This window comes from Podarcis tiliguerta (assembly GCF_965153285.1).
Source record: "Podarcis tiliguerta genome assembly, chromosome: 11".
NCBI classification, from domain to species: domain Eukaryota; kingdom Metazoa; phylum Chordata; class Lepidosauria; order Squamata; family Lacertidae; genus Podarcis; species Podarcis tiliguerta.
The window spans coordinates 29212304-29235125 of record NC_139544.1 but is presented as its reverse complement, the minus strand read 5'-3'; the positions used below and the strand labels follow the sequence as shown (position 1 = coordinate 29235125).

The 22822-nt window shown below is 41.7% G+C and overlaps 1 long non-coding RNA gene across 4 annotated transcripts in view; it reads left to right on the top strand.

Annotated features, from left to right (window-relative positions):
• Positions 1 to 22822, top strand: part of LOC310660077 — a 463269-nt gene that overhangs the window by 45457 nt on the left and 394990 nt on the right. The gene's annotated exons all lie outside the window — the stretch shown is intronic.

The window sequence follows — 22822 nt, the reverse complement described above, 5'->3', positions numbered from 1 at the left end:
TTCTCCATTCAGTTTGGTAAGGGCTGCAGGTGTTTAAGATCTGTTGAATGTTATTGTCTGTACTTTTCTGGCAGGTAGTGCAGGGGAAAAAAAGGCCTGCAGCTTGTAAACCATAAGTAAAAATAGAAGCATGGATTCAAAAATATAAAAGTTTAATATCATTGCACTTTGTGGCATTGAATCATGTGTGTCTGGTAGCTGGCATCTTGGAAAAATCAAGCTTCTCATCTGAGGAGAATATATATAAACTTAGAAATTATTTTCTGCTTTTTCCTCATACAGATGTAGGTGAGCAACATACATCACCATAAAATGAAAAACATATTTTATGGGGACAAATGTGTATGAATCAGCTCTCAAATTTCAGTCTTGGTCAACAGAGCCAGGAAAGGTGACTGCAGACACATTTCTGTCTTTTCTTTTTCTGCTTAATTTCAACGTGTAAGCTGAGTGGTCAATTTTCTGCACTCAGTTGGTTGTGAGGTTAATCGTAGGCCAAGAGTGTTTATGTTTCTGTAATGCCAGCTTAACTTTCTGGCTGCCACTACATTTTTAAAAGGTCTGCTTCTTTTATGCTGCAAAACTTAAAAAAATATCAACACTAATTAGACATTAATAAGGCATCCATATAATGAGAACCAAATGTTACATTTGTGTCATGTTCAATGTAGGCTCATGTAGGAGCCTAACCATTATTCAAAGTTAAGGAGAGGAGTGAAATAATTTCTACCAAATGTGTTGTGAAATGAATCACTGTTCCAGTGCCTGAACAATGTGTAGCAAGTTGTGAAATGTGAGTTTTTGATTGTTTTTATAATCCTTATTTATTTAACCGCCACCTGGGTTATCTTCTTTGATCCTTCAATCATACATAAGAGAAAATACTAATGAGTTGTATTTCTTTAGAATCTTCTGTTTAAATTTCTGTATTAACTTTGGGGCTGTTGAAGCTTGCTGAATAAAGAGTCACTCTCTAGTGCTGTTTTCTTAAACATGTGGAAAGATCACTCCTGTACTTAGCCAAAATGAACAGATACAGCTAGGCTTAGTCTTCGGGGATCTCTCTGTAGAAATATGCAGAGCCTGTCCTTGGCTGTCTTCTTGCTAGGTATTCCTTGCAGATTCTCTGAAAAGCATAAGCTTATATGCAATATCATGAAAGCATGCACTGTTTCTAGCCAAAGACAAATAAAAGAATTTAAGCATGGATGCAGGCAACACTTACTCTCTCTGTGTAGACTGTCTGTTCCTCCTCCTGCTTAGAAATATTATTCAGTACAACTAAATTATTGACTCTGCACTGGCCTCTTTCGAAACCACATGAAGGTGCTAGCAGGGACAGAGGCAGATTTAGGGTTCAGTCACACTGGGTGCAGGGATGTGGGTGGTGCTGTGGGTTAAACCACAGAGCCTAGGACTTGCCAATCAGAAGGTCGGCAGTTTGAATCCCTGCGACAGGGTGAGCTCCCATTGCCTGGTCCCTGCTCCTGCCAACTTAGCAGTTAGAAAGCACGTCAAAAGTGCAAGTAGATAAATAGGTACCGCTCCGGTGGGAAGGTAAACGGCGTTTCCGTGCGCTGCTCTGGTTCACCAGAAGCGGCTTAGTCATGCTGGCCACAAGACCCAGAACCTGTACACCGGCTCCCTCGACCAATAAAGCGAGAAGAGCGCCGCAACCCCAGAGTCAGCCACGACTGGACCTAATGGTCAGAGGTCCCTTTACCTTTACCTTTACACACTGGGTGCAGAGCCTCGAGGGCACCACGGGGCCACCTGCAACTATAATGTAGAATTGAAGGAGAGGGGATGCCAAATTTTAGCGTTGCACAGGGCGCCACTGAAATTTGAGACTCCAGAGATCACCACTGGCATGGACAATGGTCAGGGATGATGGAACTTGAAGTCCAGCAACATCTGGAGGATTCATATTGCTTATCCCTTTCATTAAAAGGTTTGAATTCTAAAAAGAGAAATCCTTTCACAATAAGATTCCTGTGGATCTAATTTAAAAAAAGAAAACATATTTAAAGCTCATAGGTCTGAACTACCACCATATTTCCAGCCACGTTCTTATTTGCAATTACTTCCCAAGGAGCTCATATGAAACTGCCTTCTACCAAGTTCTGCTATTGATCTGCATAGCCAAGTATTGCCTGCTCTGATTGGTGGTGGTTCTCAGACATCTTGGATATGGTTGTATTACAGCTTTACGCCCTGGGATACTTTTCCTGTATAGGCTAAGATGGAGACCTGAGCTTTCTGCACACAAAGCAGGTGGTCTGCTGTGGTATTCTCTTCAGAGAATGGCATACATCCAGCACTGCCACAGGTGGTATTGCACAGGGACAGACTTTGGCTGTGTTTTTTTTTTTTTTTTTGGTGTTTTTTTTAAATTCAGCACCCTGTACGAGCCCAACCTCTCACCTTCCGTTTTGTGTGTGCACTATGCCATTGTTGCAAGACCCTGTCTTGAGAGCCAGTGTGGTGTAGTGCTTAAGAGCGGTAGACTTGTAATCTGGTGAACCGGATTCACGTCCCTGCTCCCCCACATGCAGCTGCTGGGTGACCTTCGGCCAGTCACACTTCTTTGAAGTCTCTCAGCCCCACTCACCTCACAGAGTGTTTGTTGTGGGGGAGGAAGGAAAAGGAGAATGTTAGCCGCTTTGAGACTCCTTTGGGTAGTGATAAAGCGGGATATCAAATCCAAACCACCACCACCACCACCTCCTCCTCTTCTTCTTCTTCTTCTTCTTCTTCTTCTTCTTCTTCTTCTTCTTCTTCTTCTTCTGTGTCACCCCTCTTGGCTTGGCGCCTGGTGTGGGGAAACACATCACACCGCTCTGGTATGGTATTAGATGCCTTCCCTTAATTCTCTGCCCAAAGTGTGATATACATGGAGTATGTCTTACGTTGGATCCCTTCAGGCACTTTTTGGACAAATGCCACATTGTGAGAAATGTGGCAGAGGTAAGTTGATTTCTTTTGTGCCTTTGTGATATTTTACATGCAAAAGTCAGCTGCATTCACTCTTTATATTTTAGATTTCTTATCAAGTTATCAAGCTTTATTTACTTACTTACTTACTTACCATACTTACAAGGGTTCTTTGAGTTGCACAACAAAGCCAATAAAAATATTTGGAGGGTGATGTGTTCCCCCCTTCTATATTTCATATTTTGAACAATTCTTATCCACGGATACCTTTGTCAAGAGTTTTATCTGCAGTGTTTCTCAAATGCACGGTCCTTTGTGAGGTTGCCTCCAGAGGATTGCTAGTTTACTCATTCAACCAAAGCTGTGGCAGAGATACTGTATCAGGCTAGGTCAATACTGTCTTTTCAGATTTGCAAGCTGGTCACTTTGAGTTCATTGCGCACATAGCAAACTTGACATCCAGTCTGGGTGTCTCCATAAAGGCTTTCTGAATACTTGCTTTTCCTTTCTGGCTTTGTATATGTCTAATAGATACAATTAAGATATGAATTCTATTTTAAGTTTGCCTTTGAAATGTCCCAGTGTTGCTTGATCATAGAAAAATACATGCCTCATATCTTTCTTCTTCACTTTTCTGAGCATTTTGAAGTTGCAGGGCAATGGTAAAGGTTTGTTGTAAGGAGTGCTTGTGCTTTTCTTGGTTTATTTAAAAATATACAAGCGGAGCAGATGGGAAGCAAGTAGGCACATAAGTGGATATTATTATTTATATGTTCCATTTATATGCCACCATATCCTCAAGGTGTTGTACTTCGCCTCCTCATCCCTAGAACAGCCATGTGAGGTAGGTTAGGCTGGGAGGCAGTAACTGGCCCAAGGTCACCCAACAAGCTTCATGGCACCCTGGTCTCCCAAGTCCTAGACCAGTACATTATCCACTATACAACACTGCCTCTCGAAAGTGCATAGGAATAAATATGACAGAGACAGGAAATCAAACTATTGGTCAGCAAACTAAAAAAATAAGAATAAAAATCTTCTAAACTGAAATAAACTGCTCTCCCATTCCCTCCTCCAATATGTCTTAGTTGCTTTATGCAGCTATCATTCTTCTGTTATGCAAACTGGATACTAGCTACTTTTTGCAGGGCAAGGTGAAGGTAAATAAGAGAGATCAGCTGGCATACATGATAAGGGAGGGCCAAAATTGCTGCTGTTGACACTGGGGAGGGGAGGGTTAAGATTGCATGTTGAAACTCTTATGGGGAATGATCCAGGGAGCACAGCCAATGTCTGAACTCTTTCTGGGCCCTAAATAGTTTAGCAGCAAACCATTCTCCATATATAACCCTTATCTATCGCTGCCAAACGGCCACATCCAAAGCACTAAATGATGCATCTTTGTCATGTGACCTCCTGGTGGAGTCATAAAAATAGCTGACCAAATGACCTGATTATTTAATTTCTATACCGTTTAATATATTGAAAATATCTCTTAAGTGGTATACAGAAAACTGAAGCAACAACAGACAACTTAAACAAAAATATTACAGAAATACACAATTACATAAACTGTAAATATGTTACATTAATACAAAGTTAATAATATCTGTCTGTCTATCTATCTCAATATCAGTTTATTTTCCTTCTGGCACAGCCTCTCTTTCGGCCTCCAGGTTCTCACCTAGGTCCAAAAAACCTCTCAGCTCACCCACTAAGTCTCCCAAGAAGAATTCCTGGAAACAGAGCTTGTCACTTTAGTCTCTCTAGACTTGCTTTTTATGGGCAGGTCCAAGGTGGACGGCATCTTCCGCAGCCTGCCCACAGCTCTGTGCCAATCACCTGCACTCTCCAAACCCAGTTCTAAGTCCAGCTGGTTTGTTGAGTTTCCCAGGGAGTCCAGAGGATGGGAAACCATTGTTTACGTCATATACTTCTGTAGGCCAGGTGATCTCATGATTACATCACAATTCAGAGTGTTTGTCTGGTCCCACAGATCCATAGAAACTGAAACACAGAAGCCATACATTTACCAATGCCTCCTTTCAGTGGTGAGTGTCCCATGTGCTGAGTACATATGTCAAGGGTAAGCATTTGGGAGATAGGTCCATGTGAACCTTTATCAAATGGAATTTTGCCCAAGCACAGTTTTAGTTTAGAAAAGACAGGAAATCGATCTAATCTGGGCTGTATTTTGGTGTATGATACTAATGGTATGTATGTATGATGGCTAAAACTTTTGGGTATGTTACAGTAAAGTATTGGTAAATGCCCTGAGCCTTTGGTGAGCTAGATGGGGAGAGGTTAAAATTTAAATAAATGGGTAATGAGTGGAGCTTGGTGGTCTTTAATAGAAGCACAGTGTCTTGCATGCCATCTAGATCTATGCTAATTTGCCATGCTGCAGCTCTAATGGAAGAAATAGAAATGGCACATCTATTGACTGGTACCATCTGTTCCCTGCCAATTCTACTTTCCTACAGATAGCAAGCTGTGCATTTGGCAGCAGCGAATCTCAAACAGTTAACATGTGCCCCAGGGAGGGCAACTGCTTACCCTAAACCCATCAAAAAGCGCAGCTACGTTCTGCAAGATTCATGTTATACTCATCACATCTGTTTCATTTTATTTTTTTTTTGGTATTCATGACTGATGGAACAGTTGAGATGCAAAGTCACAGTTTTTAATATAAAACAAAAGCAAGCACGAAACACAGACAGAATATACATCTCAGTGAATAATTTCATAATGAGACTTCTAGCCTGGGAAACATGAAATGTACTCTGTTATTTTTAGATAGAAAAGACAAAATAGAATCCAATCATATGTCAAGCCACAATAACATCAGTGTTCCTAGTTAAGGCACTGCAACAGGAACTGCCTGATGTATTGAATAAGAGCAAGATCCACGAAATTGCAGAGCACTTTCAATTTTAGGTTCAGTTGCAGGACCTCTAGTAGGATTCAGTTTAGCAGCTCATGCTGTAGAACAGTAGTACTGGATAACTAATGTGTTCAGTTTCCCCCAGTTAATCTATTTAGACCCCAACATCCTTTAACCCTCCTCTGTGCAAAAAGGGGCTTGGTGTACCCCTTTCAGCCAGCATGCTAGGAAGTGTTGGGCACTGCAGGAGAATTTGTAGAAGTCAAGCCTTTTGTAAAAGAGCTATCACCAGAAGGTTACAATCCAAAGTGCTTTAGAATAGTGGAAGAAAAATTTGAATAAATGCAAGTTTCTGCACTTGCCAGACCTGGTGGTTTGGACTCTTACAGGGTACTGTTTCTCAGACAAAGAATGTGGGCCAGACCAGACCTGCTGGGTCTCTCCAACAGATGTGGAAATCTCCCTCCCTTATTCCTCCCCACGCTGCATCATATTGCTTTCTCTATTCTTGCTTCTCCCTGCTTCTCCCTTTGAATATCTACTAGTAATGGCATTGGGCAGTTAAGACTGGGGCATCAGCCTGATGTTTTACAAGAAGGCAATATGTAAATACCTTAATTGTTTACTTATTTATTAGTCTCTAAGCTACTTACATTGAAAAAAAATATATGCATAAATACATTATATGATAGAAAAGGAGGGGGAATAATATAATACATTAATATTCCATATTGAGAAGACAAAAATCCGTCAGCCCCTCATAACAGTAATAATAAACATTATCAATACACACACAATACACAAAGTAATAATCTACCAGCTGGCAGATAAACAGGACAGCACCAACACCCCATCCCTAGCCCCAAACCATTCACATCAACATGGCACAATTTCCCCTCCTTAGAAGTTCTCCACTCTGCCCAGAAGTCCAGCATCAAGGCTAGCAGCTGTAAATGAATGTCTGGTGGGCTCAGGGTCCTCCAGAGATGGTCCAATGTCTCTCCTCCTTTCAGGGAGAGCAGCAACAAAAGCAGAGCAGGAAGAGGGTCAGAGTTTTACCAGCTCTGCAGTTGTCCTGGCTGATGATCTGCTGCTGCTGCTGTTGTTGGGTGTCCCTGCTTTTGGTGCATGAAGGACAGGTGTGAGTTGGCACTGTACAATGTAATACAGTGATGCCATTTTAGTGCTTTAAAGTGTGCAGTTGTTTAGCTCTGAAGTCCTTTCCTATAGGCAGTGGACCTCTTAGAGACACCTGGACATCATATCCTTTGAAAGCTAAAAGGAATTTATGGAAATCTTTTTTATAACTGATTCAGAGTGACAAGGATTTTGTGTACTTCTCCAGTTGCTGACCTCCAGCATTCATGATTGTGCCTTGAGCAAGGAGGGATCAATTACCCTGCTACCATCTACTGTCATTTTAAATCTGCAAAGGAATTGTGCAGTGTGCATAGTAAAAGCTCGAAAGACTGCTATTCTATTGTTAACATATGCTTTCATTTATTTATTCATTCATTCACTTTTCTTTCCACATAAACATGCATCTGAGATTAAAACAAGGGATTGCCCAGTATAAGTATTTCTGGGTTGTTGGTTGTTTTTTTTGTTCTGCGAGAAACCAATGAAACAGCATTGTACCAGGATTTGAAAACGTATTTGTTAATTACAGTGATCATATAGTCTTTCAAATGCTAATAGTCTGACTGCAATTTCATTTTGTTTGGTACTGATAGAACTTATGATTAAAGAATGGTATAGCTTTATAGTGATTTTACTGCCATCTGTGTGCACCAGGCAATAACTATGTACAGATGGTTGTGATTCAGAGACAGGTTGCCACATGCAAAAAAAGTATGTTTCAGTTATTTCAGTAAGATTTATTGCAGCAGTCACAGTTAAATGCTTGAACCTTAATGATAATTGCTACTAATCCTTCAAGAAAAATGATTAGAGTTTAATAAACCGCAAGGAGCAGCTTTTGTCATAAACTTCAGAAACATATCACAAAGGTATATTTTATTTTTCCCCTCCCTTGTCTAATCATTTATTTCAGCATACGTGTGCTGCAGAGCTTTGTAATGTAAAAGTTGGGAATATTGTGCAAAATGCGGCACACTGTCTTTCTAAGTTCTCTTTCAAAGAAAGACTAAAATAGCAAATTATATTATTTTAAGTCGAGTTGTTTTGAAATTTCTACATAAAATAGGGTACAAAACCCTGAGGTAAAATGTGGACTACACTGAAGAAGGCTCAATATCTGTTGTATTTTCATGGTGGGATACACACACCTCAAAGCCCACCTGTGATAATCAGATACGTAGTCCTACAACTGTTAAAACTGAAGGAGAGACCAAGTAGAGTTCTATTTTATGGTCTCTGAGACAACTACAATAATGTTGTTTTTCTAGTCGTAATATCCTGTATATTCTTCTCCCTTGCCCCTGTTTTTCAGGTTCTGTATTTTATTTTTTTTGGAATGAATAATTACTTTTTAATATTCAGGTAGTTAGCCATGTTGGTCTGATGCAGTTGAAATATATAAAAAAAAAAAAAAATTGTCCAGTAGCACCTTAGAGACCAACTAAGTTTGTTCTTGGTATAAGCTTTCATGCGCATGCACACTTCTTCAGTTAGGGCAACTATTTCTATTATTTCTTTATTCTCCTTAAAATCATTGGTGAGGAACCTGTGGTCCTTCAGATGTTTCAGAACTATAGCTCCCATCATTCCTGACTATTGAGCATGCTGGCTAGGGATGATGGGAGTTGAAGTCCAACATCATCTGGAGGTCCAAAAGTTCCCCACACCTGCTCTAAAGGCTCTTTCACAAAAACTTTTGCAGGAGAATGTGTCATATATTCAGCTCTTGGGGTAAGCATTGCATTTCTTGGGCCATGAGTAACTAGGAATATTGGCGAGAGTACAACTATGTGTAGGGAACTAGTTTATATTGTGCACACGGTTGCAGGTCTAGTACCATTTCAAAACCAGAGAAGATGGCTTCTTCACCAAACTGGAAGTTCAAGAGATGCTTTTCTCTCTATAAATTATAGGATGGTGGAAAACCTACATCCTACCTTTGGTTTTCCTAGTAGTGATGCATGGAAGTGAGAGCTGGACCATAAAGAAGGCTGATCACCGGAGAATTGATGCTTTTGAATTATTGTGCTGGAGGAGACTCTTGAGAGTCCCATGGACTGCAAGAAGATCAAACCTATCCATTCTTAAGGAATCAGCCCTGAGTGCTCACTGGAAGGACAGATCGTGAAGCTGAGGCTCCAATACTTTGGCCACCTCATGAGAAGAGAAGACTCCCTGGAAAGACCCTGATGTTGGGAAAGATGGAGGGCACAAGGAGAAGGGGACGACAGAGGACAAGATGGTTGGGTAGTGTTCTCGAAGCTATGAACATGAGTTTGACCAAACTGCGGGAGGCAGTGGAAGACAGGAGTGCCTGGCGTGCTCTGGTCCATGGGGTCACGAAGAGTCGGACACGGCTAAACAACTAAACAACAACCTTTGGTTATGTAGACCTGCTTACCCCCATTGTGATGCCTGCTCATAGGTTCAGTGGTGGAGAGGACCAGCTTGACTGTACAAGAAAGCTAAGGAGTTGGTTTGATTTTCAGTCACGGAAGCTTGCAATCTAAAAGTTGCTTCCCAGCACCCTCTTCATATCTGCCAGTGACTTTCAGTTCATGCACTGCTGTATGTTAGAGTAACCAAATGCCCAGGTTTGTTCATCGACTATCTTCACATTCTCTGATGAAGTCTTTGTTGCTTTCTTTTTCCTGTTGCTTTGCCTCATTCAAAAGATGGGGCTTGGGGGGGGGGAATCTTTTCTACTTAGGGCTTGACAACTTTACAGTTTGACTTGATAAGCTTCACTTACCACTGTTTTATTGTTTATTTAATTAACTTATAGCATGCACTTATTCCAAAAAATCCTGGATGGCAATGATAGGAATTTCCCACCTCTAATGGTGAAAATAGTGTGGAAGTTGTAAAACATACATATTTAAAAGTAAGATATGTATGTACAATTGTGCGAAGCTTGTTATAAGTGATTATATTTAACTGGCAATTGAATGCAGAGGAGAATAGCTCAGACTGTCCTAGGAGTATGAATTTCTGGAAGGAAAGAAAGGAAAGCATGTTAAAATGTGCTTGCAGTCTTGGCCATCAGAATCTGGCCTATACTACACATAAGTGTGAGTGGAGATAACCTCTTGCATGTGGTTTCACTAAAATAGCCAACAGATGAACTATCAGAACAGTTTATTTGCTATTTGAGCTTGTACATGATGTGCTTCAGCTCAACCATTTTCTATGCAGTATTTAACAGGAAGCCTTCTGGTATAATCTTCTATGGCTTTTCAACTCTGCAACTTCCTTCCCCAAGTGTCTTGAGTTCTCTGTCACATTATTAAGTGGCATTTTATGCAGAGGAAACATCAACACAACTTATTACTTGGCTGTAGTGAATTAATATATTCATGTTTATTAATTTAGAATCTTGTTTGCTATAAGCAGCATTATCACTTAGCTACAGTGATTTTCCACCTCATTTGGTATCATACTAAATTTAGCTGCATTAGTATCCCTGGTAGCTTGTCAACAAATCCTTTGAAATGTTATGTTATCTTTTGGAAGTGTAGCAAAAGTCGAAATGAGATAGATGTCAAAGGTTTTGCTTGTCTTGTGGTCATCTTGCTTTTCGTAGGCCAATCCCAAAGTCCTCTGTATTCGCACACTGTAACTGACAAAGCCCCCGAAGTCCCTCAGCGCTGCTGTTTGCAGTCTTGCTTATATGGTATGAAATTGATTATTACTCCTATCCCTCTGGCTCCAACTTTGAAACTGCATGAATAGCATTGGATTTCATGTTCATTTTGCTATTTCAGAGAGGGCCTCTCAGACGCCAGATGCTTCCCGATAACAACCAAATCAGTGATACATCCCTTAAGCTATAGTTGTGTAACTAGCCCTTTCAGGACTTATTTCATCTAACACCCATGCAATGTATAGCCCTTTGGAGGGGGATAAATAAACCCAAAGTCTCCAGTTTACAGCGGTGCTTTGTAGCTGTTGAAATATATGCATTGTCCATTAGAAGAAAGAAGAACCAGCACGGACTCACATTACTGTGTTTTTCCTTTCCTGAGACTATGGGCTGTATCAAATGCCCATGCACAGCAGAACTTCCTCTTCCTCTCCTGTCCCCACCAGCCCCCTGTGCACCTCCAAACTCAGCTCTGGCGTGTTGGGGGAGTCCTCTGGGGCGGATCTTGTGAGTGCATGGAGGGATCAGAGGTAGCAGAAGTCCCGCTTTGCTGGTGGAACCCTGCTGGTGCAGCACTGAATACAATCCCATAGGTTATCAGGTTTTCCCCCGTTGAATTTATAAATTCAGAATAAAACAATTGAGCCTGCCTAGGGCTGCAGTCCTTACACATTGGGGCAAGTCTTTGAGAGGACTTACTTATGAGTAAGCATGCATATGGTGTTGGAGGAGACTCTTGAGAGAGAAATGTGGTGAAATAAACTTAAGACTGGAAAAGTAAGAAACTGAGAGAAAGGAAAATTGACAGATTAGTCTACCCCTAGTTATATTGCATGTATGGAAGTGAGAGCTGGACCATAAAGAAGGCTGGTCACCAAAGAATTGACGCTTTTGAATTATGGCACTGGAGGAGACTCTTGAGAGTCCCATGGACTGCAAGAAGATCAAACCGATCCATTCTGAAGGAAATCAGCCCTGAGTGCTCACTGGAAGGACAGATCGTGAAGCTGAGGCTCCAATACTTTGGCCACCTCATGAGAAGAGAAGACTGCCTGGAAAAGACCCTGATATTGGGAAAGATGGAGGGCACAAGGAGAAGGGGACGACAGAGGACAAGATGGTTGGACAGTGTTCTTGAAGCTACCAGCATGAGTTTGACCAAACTGCGGGAGGCAATGGAAGACAGGAGTGCCTGGTGTGCTCTGGTCCATGGAGTCACGAAGCGTCAGACACGACTAAATGACTAAACAACAACAACAAGCATGCATAGGATTCCCTTGTGAATTAAATGAAGGACTGGCATTTGTGTTAGCAAGAAAGAGGTGAATCCTGGATTTCTTCTAGGACAGCTGCTTTCAAATAAGAGGCAGGGAACAGATGCATACAGACATATTGAAAACCCATGTATGAAGGAACCAAAGAATACCCCAAAGAATCCATGATGGGAGGGGTGTGGAATGACTGCTCCTCTGTCCTCCTGTCCTCTATCCTTTTCTGTGCTTGTCCGTTCTCTTCAAGAAGTGCCAGGCAATCGTTTCTGACCTACTATCTCCTCATAGTGACTACATGCTCTCGGTATGGGAAACATTGCTTGAGGTCATACCTGGTTTTAGGATTTTCTTTCTAGCCCTGAGGGCTGGAAATATTGCAAATAAAACTGCCCAGAGAAAGTTGTTAGTTAAAGTGACACAGGCTAGGTATTTGTAAACAGGATTGGGAGAAGGGAAGGATGTTATCTTACTATTGGGCTGCATGAGAGAAAGAAATGACAAGAAAATGCTCACAGGAGAAATATATGCCATGCTAAATGCTGGAATAAAATGAAGTGTTGAATTCTGGAGAGTCTCTGTAACATATGGGGAACACAGACTCCTACCTATGTAGCTGAGACTTTTAAGAAAAAGAATAGATGATATTTTCCCTAGTAATCCAGAGTTATTGTTGTTTGCAGACAGAGTCTATGGAAATTGAGTTGTGTAGGAGGCAGCAATAGATTATGAAATATCTATCAAAAGATTCAGCATGTGGGTGATAGTTTCTCTTTGATTGATGTTGCCTGCTCAGGGGGTAGAATCTCCCAAGATGGATGGATGTAATTATTCATGCACAGGCATGCACTTTGCTGCATGCATGTTAGCAAATCAGGTAATTATAAGTAGGCAGGATTAGAGGAGCGGTTTGCTAGGTAAGTGTGCACAATGTCCAGTGTAGAACTACTTACCCATTTAATATTTTAGCATTTGTAGTCAGAGGTCAAGCCTATAAAATGTGGTCCTCAGAGCCAGGTGATACAAGTAGTACTGCCACTCAACTCCCAGTCTGTTTCTTTATTATTAATAATAATAATTAAAGAAGCACTTTCTTATCCCATGAGCCTGCTTGATCTTTCAGATGATCTGGAGAGGTCCTGTTGAGTGAACCACCCAGCTTAGTAGCTGGGATCTCAATATAAGGCGCTCTCGATTGCAGCAGTCAGGACACAATCCAATACTTGAGGTATGCCAGCTATAAGGGGCTTAGGATTTGACACCTGTCCCATTGTATTGACAGAATGCCAGATATCTTGCTGGCTATGACAGATATGCTGTTGGAATGCCCTCATTATTCCAGTGGAACACTCAGTCAGAAAGCTGGTGGGGACACAACAGCAGGAAGGGTGCAAGAGGGTGCTCTTCTTTCTTCCAGCCACAAACAAAGCATGCTACTGCTTCACATGGTAGCTTGGCAGCAGCCTCCAAGTCTATTCCTCCAGGAACAGAATGCCCCTGACAAGGATGGAATACCTGAAGCTGCAGAAAGACGTTTTTTTCTATTAAAAGGTGGTGGGAGGACACACATGACCTTTAGCTACCATGCAAAAGTCAACAATTCTTAACATCCCTACCCCAAAATAAATATTAATAAAGTTCAAGGGATTAACACATTTGGTCAGGGCCAGCTGCTTCAGACTATCACTAATTACAGCTCATTTGGTTTAACAAGCTCCTTGAATTTTGTTTCAAAAGTCTTGACTCTGGCAAATTTTCCCCATACCCTGTTGATTTCTAAAAGTTCTGCTGCATACCAGGTTGGTGAACTGCAAGATCTCTGCCATCCAAGACATTATCCTTGATGAGCATGCTGACCTGTTGTACGTTACAAGAGATCTGACTGGACAAGCTGAGAGGAGGTTTATTGTCTCAGTTGTGCCCACCAGGATTTCAAGTCCCCAAGCAGACTGATTTGGGGAGTTTGAGTTGCAGTAATCTTTCATGAATCCATTGCTCTGTCCAGTTGGTCATGTTTAGCGGTTTCCAAGTGCACCTCTTGAAACAAATTCGGGATTCTCTTGCTGTATTGCTCACCCTACTGCCCAACTCTTTCTATTTTTGAGCTGGCAGAGGTGGTTTCAACTTTGATGTTGGGACTCTCCTGGGCTACTTGTTGGGATGGTTTCAATGTTTGTGCCAAGACCCTCTCACATGGGGCAGATCAAGAGTGCATGGTTTTCATGATCGCCGTTGTCCTGTTGCAACTGGCACATGACCTCACCTCTGTTGCGAAGCACACTCTTAGACTTCACAGGTGATGATTTGGGGGGTGGAGGAGCTGAGAATAACTGATGGATATAATCTGACTCATAGTTTTGATTTCTACTACCTTGCCTATGTACTTGTAACTGAATTTTATTTTCAGTATATTTTGAGATATTCCTTAAATGTATTTTGTTGGAAGCCACTGTGAGTGTCACATTTGTGGCACATAAATAATGCTGTAAATAAAGTTGCAGCATAAATGTGCATTCAAATTAGAGAAGCTTAGTACTTTCTTTGTTGTTTAATTGGTTTTACTTGGTGAGTAAGAGTGATTCAGCCAAAACTGAGTGCACATAGGTTCAGCTGGTATCACTGGGAGAGAATCAATTGGCTGCTCAATATTTTTTTTTACCTTAAATGGATAATGCCACAATCTTGTAACACAGTTATCTGCTCAAGTCTACACTGCACCTAGTTTTATACTTCTTTCCAGCACGTCTGTCATTATTTCCGATGAGTAAGAAATGAATTCACACTTGTAGAAGTCCTATCAGTACCACTAGTTCACTAGCCTCTCACCTTCGAGGTTCAATTTCAAGAAGAGGTTACAATTAAAAATAACTTGGATCGCATGCAGTCCTCCATCTGTGTGCACCATGATAACGACTGTCGTGTGTGTCACAATTGTCAGTGTCTCCTTAGTGCAGTTATAGGAAAGGAATAACAGGGGTTCTTTCGCAGGTCAGAGAAAAGGTATATTACCCGAGCTTTGGAGCAAATCTTCCACTCTGATTTGTTTCAGGTCAGCGCTGTTAAGATCTTTCACATTTATGAGTTCTTACATTCACTTGCCCACTGAAAAGGAGGTGCGGCTGGGAACTCATTGACTCCAGGTGCAAGAGTGTTCCCTTTGCTTGTGTGGAACTTTCACTAGCTTTTAGTTATTATGGCTTGCAGTAGTTTCCTCTCCACTCCCCTAAAAAGCAAAATGAGGACTGAGCATGTGAGCGTTCTGGCTGACAGCAGCAGCAAGCATGGAAGCATTGCACTCTTTTTGTATCTCCCTATAGGTCTCTTAATTTAACGTGTTCATAAGAGTTGTGATTATGGAGATTATAAACAGCAGGTTCCTTGAAAGTACGTACCACTTATTTTAATAGGACTTGCTCACAAGTATATAAAGGATTAAAGATGTTCCGTGCAATTCTATACATGCTTACTTGCCCAGGCAGGCACATTATATGACCCATGAGAGCAGCAAAATAACCAGACTGTACAATGGTTATGGAATAAAATCAGGCCAATTTTTTATTGACAGCAGCAGGAAGGGCAAGGGTTGGCACTGGGTCCCAGGACCAGTTCTTCATTTCACAAGCCCCATGTTGATGGAATGGACCCACTAGGGTTGGATTGCTCTAAACCTGTACGATGGGAGTTGGCCAGTGTTGAACCTTGCCATGGTGCAAGACAAGCAAGCAAGGTCTCACTGGGGGACCAGGATGCAGATTCTAACTAGGCAGATACTGAACCCATGCTTTGGTTTGCCATGGTCAATCCTTCCCTCAGGCCCCTTATGGGGGCTCCCCATACTATGTCGATCCTGACCAATCCCGTTTCCACCCTCTTACAAACATGTTCTTCCGTCTAACAAAGGAAAACCATAATTTCACTGAGGGAAAGGTGAAAAAAGACTCCAACCAAGTGTCAGTCAGGTTGAGGGGGGGGGGGGGGACCATTTCTGGCCCTGTCAACCAATGATTCAAAATTGCTCAGTGAAGGCTCTAACCCAAAGGTGGGTGGGTGGGAAGCTCTCAAAGCAAAATGGCTGTGAGCTCCAGGGGAGGTAGCCTTATATAGGCTTTCCCCTCCCTTCTTCTGCAAGGGCTCATGGGACAGTTTTTCCCATGAGCCCATCACACAGAGAAGATACTGGGCAAAACCTTGCCCAGTATTTTGCTGCAATCTATGCACCACAGCGCCGCAGGACAAAGGTGTCCCATATTTATTGGGCACAGAATGAGGCTTAGAAGGACTTCCAATTAAGTTCAATCCAATTTATTCCTAAGTAAATGTGGATAGGATTGTAGTTATTTTTTCCATGGTTATGTTGAACAGCTGCAGGCAACAGCAGTATGTAACACTAGTTTAAGAGAAATGGGTTATCAGTTAATGCATCATCTTAGCTCACTATAACTTGGATTCTGCCGTTTGTGAAAATATAAGCAACATATCCAACTAAATAGGCAAATCACCAGCAATCCTCCAATTTGTGTTATAATTCCAATTTGGCTCTCAGAACAACATTCTTAAACCCCAATCAATTGAAAACTTGGCATTATTTAATTGACTGATGAATAGATTGGATTAAATGTTAAGGTAACCTATGCATTATGTTAGAGCACCCAAGATCATATTCGACCAGGATCATAGTGGAAGTGGCAGGACTCTTACCCCTTTCCCTGAATGTTGCATGAGCCCATTATCCAGGTCAACCTCCTAGAGCTGCTGTTAGAATCAGAGAACTGCAGACTTGGAAGGGACCACAAGGGTCATCTAGTCCAACCCCCTGCAATGCAGGAATCTTTTGCCCAACGTGGGGTTCGAACCCACAACCCTGAGATTAAGAGTCTCCTGCTTTATTGCCTGAGCTATTTCAGAGTGGATGGTGGTGGGGATATGAGCTTATAAACTGAAGCCCACAAGTTTGCTTCTTTGTGACTAATGGTAGAGTGTGTGTGAGAGAGAGAGGTTATGGTGTGTGGGATGAAGGGGTTAGGCCTCCTCCCTTGTGCTGACCACAGTCCAAGTCTCTCATATAGATGATTTCATAAATGGGAAATTAAGTTGGGGCCTCCAAAGAAGGAGCTCCAACATAGCATACCAATTTAATTTGGCCCTTAGTAGATCTTGTTTTTTTTCTGAGACAGCTAACAAGTCATAGAGTTGGGTTCAAACCCTTCTGTGAACTTAAATAGGTGTTACTCATATAGGTGTGTATATTTATGAACTGCCAGTTCTTTTAATAAGGAAAGGGAGTTTTGGGACACATAGTTTTGGTGGAAAAAGCCAGGGGAGGGGGGAGTAATGTCCAGCATTTCCCCTACATGTTGTTTCCCCATTGCAAATTGCCCTCCTGAATATGCTGTTCCCCCTGCTGCATTGCAGACATGTGTTCAGACATGAATCTTGAATCCTCCTGTGAACATTCAGCTGGGAGAAAGCTTTGGAATGGAAAACTAGTGAGACTTGCTTCTGCTAAAAAAAGCTGCAGTATCCCAAAACTGCTTGAAATATGCAGATAGGTAAAGGACCCCTGGATGGTAAAGTCCAGTCAAAGGCGACTATGCAGTTGTGGCGCTCATCTTGCTTTCAGGCCAAGGGAGCCGGCATTTGTCCACAGACAGCTTTCTGGGTCATGTGGCCAGCATGACTAAATCACTTCTGGCACAACGGAACACCATGACAGAAGCCAGAGCACACAGAAACGCTATTTACCTTCCCGCTGCAGCAGTACCTTTTTAACTACTTGCATTGGCATGCTTTCGAACTTCTAGGTTGGCAGAAGCTGGGACAGAGCAACAGGAGCTCACCCTGTTGCAGGGATTGAAACCACTGACCTGATTGGCAAGCCCAAAAGGCTCAGTGGTTTGGACCACTTATGCAAAGCACTGAACTGACCGGTTTTTTCCTGTTGCCTCTGGACTTTGGGTGACGTATATGCTATGCATGTATATCTGCAGATACAGTACCTGCTTGAGGTAGCTGCCTAGAGAAGATTTCCAAGGCCTTGAAACACTGCAGTCAGTCCAAGTTACTGAGACTTCAGTACTTCCAGGTCAAATGGACTAATGGTCTCAATAGAAAACCTTGCCTCAAATCATGAGATCTAGTTCACTGTTTATGATTTTCTACTCTGCTATTTACAATGCTTGGGGCGCGGGTGGCGCTGTGGGTTAAAGCCTCAGCGCCTAGGGCTTGCCGATCAAGAGGTCGGCGGTTCGAATCCCCGTGGCGGGGTGTGCTCCCGTTGTTCGGTCCCAGCGCCTGCCAACCTAGCAGTTCGAAAGCACTCTCGGGTGCAAGTAGATAAATAGGGACCGCTTACTAGCGGGAATGTAAACGGCGTTTCCGTGTGCGGCTCTGGCTCGCCAGAGCAGCGATGTCACGCTGGCCACGTGACCCGGAAGTGTCTCCGGACAGCGCTGGCCCCCGGCCTCTTGAGTGAGATGGGCGCACAACCCTAGAGTCTGTCAAGGCTGGCCCGTACAGGCAGGGGTACCTTTACCTTTACCTTTATTTACAATGCTTTAATACTCTTTTAAAAACAAAAACAAAAAAACCTCCTACCTTTAGTTAAGGCTCTGTGCCAATTGTACAGAGCTACATTTCTTTAAAGGTCTTGTGGGTGCTAGATGGATAAGCAGATTGGCAGGTGCAGTATTATACAGAGCCCCATTAAAGTAGGTGGTTATATTATTAGTATTAGTACTTTCTGAAATTGCATGCCTTTTAAAAATAAAATGGATTATACTATTACTTGTCCTCTTTTAGCAGATGTATTTAATGTTTTAGTTATGAAATATTTGATGGGGGAAAACTCACCAGGGAGATTCTTGGCACTTGAAATTAAGTTCACTTGCAAGGTGGAGAAAGAATTTTAATAATTGCAGCAAAGGTAATTTGATACATTCCTAGCAATAAGTATGCCTGTGACACCATGCTCACTGCCACAAATCAGACTAAGGACTCTATTCATGAATGAGTCATGTCCCGCTTATCCTCCATTTTTATGTGGTGTAAATTTAATGGAAATATCAGATAGTGTGTCTTTTCTGTACTAGAACATAGCTCTCTTGACTTCTGTTGATAACAATAACCTTTTTATTAAAAGCATGTCTCTGTTAAAGAGATCATTTGTACAAATTCAGTGTTGGTTGTAGTAGTAGTAGTAGTAATAATAATAGTTGTTGTTAAAAAACATTTTTATATTTATTTACAGCAAGCTCTCCTAGGTAAGAACGTTAGTTTATAAACTGGGATTTGCACATAATCTATAACCATGAAGGTGTCCTGACGTCTGCATATAAAAGCTCTTTCACTTTCCCCTGCTTTGTTCTGTTCCTTCAGAACTTAATAAGAGCTTAAAAATCCTCCCAAAGGCCTATCTAGGTTATGCCCCTATATCCCACAGCTGCCAGGCAGATGCCTGTGGAAAACCAACAAGCAATAGCCCTCTCCTGCGGTTGTTTTCCAGCTACGGGTATTGAGAGACTTTCAGCCTCTGATCTTGAGGTGGCATATAGCCATCATAATTGGTAGCTGTTGATAGCTTTACCCTCCATGAATTTGTGTAATCTCTTCTAAAAGCCATCTAAATTGGTTTCTATCACTGCATCTCCTGGTAGGAAAAGTCAACAATTTCACTATGTCTGCCCTGAATCTTCCAGCATTTAGTCTCTTTGGATGACCTTCACAGTGGCGTAGCGTGGGTTGTCAGCACCCGGGGCAAGGCAAGTAATTTGTGCCCCCTAACCCGTGGATTTGCGCCCCCTAACCCATGGATTTGCGCCCCCTAACTCGTGGATTTGCGCCCCCTAACCCTAACCCCCAGATGTTGTGCCCGGTGCGGCCTGCCCTCCCTGCACCCCCAACGCTACACCACTGGACCTTCAGGTTTTAGCATTAAGGGAGGAAGAAAAACTTTAACGCTATCTACTTTCTCCACATCATGCTTCCCCCCCTCCATTCACCAAACATAACACTTCTTTTCATACAGTACTTTCTCCAGATAATTTTGGGTGCCTTTTTCTGCATTTTTTCCAGCTCTACAGTATGGTTTGTTTTGTTTTGTTTTTTTTGAGATGCAGGAAGCAGAACTGTCCACAGGATTACAAGTGTGATCGCACCATAGGTTTGCATGAAGACATTACAATATTGGCAGTTTCATTTTCAGTCCCTTTTCTAACTCTTCTCTAGCATGGAATTTTCTAACATTTTCATAACACAAGGCCGGTGATTTCCACCAGAACACCACAGTTTCTTTCCTGATTAGGCACTGCCAGTTCAGACACCATCCATGTATACTTTAGGATTTAAAAGTGGTGCGATGTATTAACTATTTGTAACCCACTGTGGAAATCATTATTCTGAAGATGTAGGCTCTAACGTATTTGTGAGTTTTTGGATATTTGGGATTGTGGCTGTTGTATAACAAAATTATGTGGATGCAAGGAACTAAATTGTTACGTACCCTCCAATATTTCTCCAAGGAAAATAGGGATGTCCTATTCCATGTTAATAATAACAACAACAACAACAACAAAATTATTATTTATAACCCACACATCTGACTGGGTTGCCCCAGCCACTCTGGGCAGTTTCCAACATGCATAAAAACATAATAAAACATCAAACATTAAAAAACTTCCCTAAACAGGGCTGCCTTCAGGTGTCTTCTAAAGGTTGTATAATTACTTATCTCCTTGGCTCTGGGGCCACATAACTCCATACCCTCCAACACTTCTCTGATGAAAATAGGGACGTCCTAAGGAAAAAAGGGACAATTCCAGAATCAAATCAGAAACTGGGATGGCTTCTGTAAATCTGGGACTGCCCCTGGAAAATAGGGATGCTTGGAGGGTCTGCTGTCCAGAGATCCATATGTGCTCAGATGAGCACATGAGTCTTCTGTCATTCAGTACTGAATATTATGTAGGCCCTGTTCTGCATGAAAATCTTTCTCCTCAATGGAATTGAATGGAAAACCAGGGTGGACAACATAGCATCTATCATAGAAACCATTTTGTTACTCTGTCAGCATACTTTGTCACTATGGCTTCTTCAGTCACTGGAGACACTCTTTTGCTCCAGTATTATAACTTTTATTTTATTTATTTGAGGCATTTATAGGCTGCCTTTCATAATATCTATCCCAGGGTGGTTAAAGAGCAATCATTTACACATGCCGAAGAGCCAACAGGTACGCACCGAGTTGTTGTTTTTGTTTCGCTGGCTCTCTGCAACAAATCACTAAGCCCTCCTGAGCTGAGAAAGTAGTTGGCAGATGAGATGGGGGTGGGTGCTGGAAATGAACAAAAAATAAAATCCCAACAGCATATGTAGATCTGGTGAGTGTGTCGTTTTGGCAAACCCTGCTTGTGAGTATTTCAAGACAGCTTGACAGACTATAGGGGATTAGTTCACGCATACCTTTGAGTCTGCATACCGAAAGCCTTTTAGTAGAGAATTTTTATTATAGCTGTAAACCCTTGGAAAAGTTGCCAATTAGCTGAAAAGCATTATCTGGCTTTGTCCATCTTCTTTTCCTTCGGTTTACAGAAATATAGTAATAAGATAATATATATGTTGTACTCTTTACTGCAAGATACCCACAGAGGTGCCTGGTACTAAATTGTGCTGAAAAGTTGCTGAATAGTTATCTGGGTGTTCACAATGCCTCTTTTATGTGCATTGATTAATTTTATATTCTTTGCTCCATAAATCAAGGTAATAAGGAACATTTCCAAATGTGCCACTGAAAGTACCTTTTGCATTACCTTTGTTCTGTTTAGAACCTTGTTTGTATTATATACTGCAGAACAAGCTGATACTGTATACAGTTGTAGGTCTAGGGATGTGCAAGTCTCTCTTAGCACTCTTAACATGGTCAGATTATTACTGTGATCTCTGATTCGACTTGATGTGTTCAAGGATCTTCTCTGATCTGAAAGGTCAGCTGCTTTTAGATGTGCACCAGCAGAATACTAATACTGTCCTTATTCAAATTACCTGGTACAGTACTTATTAAATTGATGGCCTTGTGCTCTAATTTAATACTGCCGTTGTTCAGAGACGGGTCGCAGCTGCACTCTGTGCTGAATTAGGTGGATCTGAGGCAAAGTTCAAGCAGAAACCATGGTTTTGGGCTGCATTTTCCCACTAAATTAGCAGTCAGATGCAGTGTATAATTAATTAGCACAAACCAGGGAAAGCTTGTCATTTAATAAGCCTTTTTTATTTCCACATTACACAAACAGTGGGAATTGATCCATTAAGTGCCTGGCTATTAATGCTGTTTAATGTATGTCTGGTTGCTAAATTGAGATGTCTACTTACATACATACATTCAGTTTTCAAGAGCTCCTCACAGATTGCTCAGCGATTGCTGAGATTTTAAGTCATGTTCTACAAATCAATACCGTCTTATGAACAAAGTTGGCTCAGACAGAAAGATCTAAAATGTTAGGCGTTGCTTGGTTTGAAAACATTATGTCTGAAAGATGGTCCTGATATACTGTTTTTGTCTTTTTTAAAAAAAATCTGTTTACTCTTATTGAATATAGTGTTCATTAATTATTAAACTTTGAGAACCATTCAAGTCATGAGAAGAGCACAGAGAATTATCCGTGTTTATGTTACAGAAGAGGTGAGGCAGGTGAACAGCTTAGAAATTGCCCATAATTCTAAAACGATCCTAAAATGATTACCTCCATTGGCTGCAATCCAGAAGGGAACACGAGCACCACCTGCACATTTTCGGAGTGTTATACTCTCACCATCTGCCCTTAGAATATTCCAAAGATTCTTTTAAAGTGTCACTGCATTTCAAAAGCAGTTTGGCGGGGGTGAGAGGGCAGTCAGCATGAGAGGGATGTTCTGGTGCAGAAGTAGTTTGGCCTCTTTGCTTCTTTCCTAAGCTGATGAATG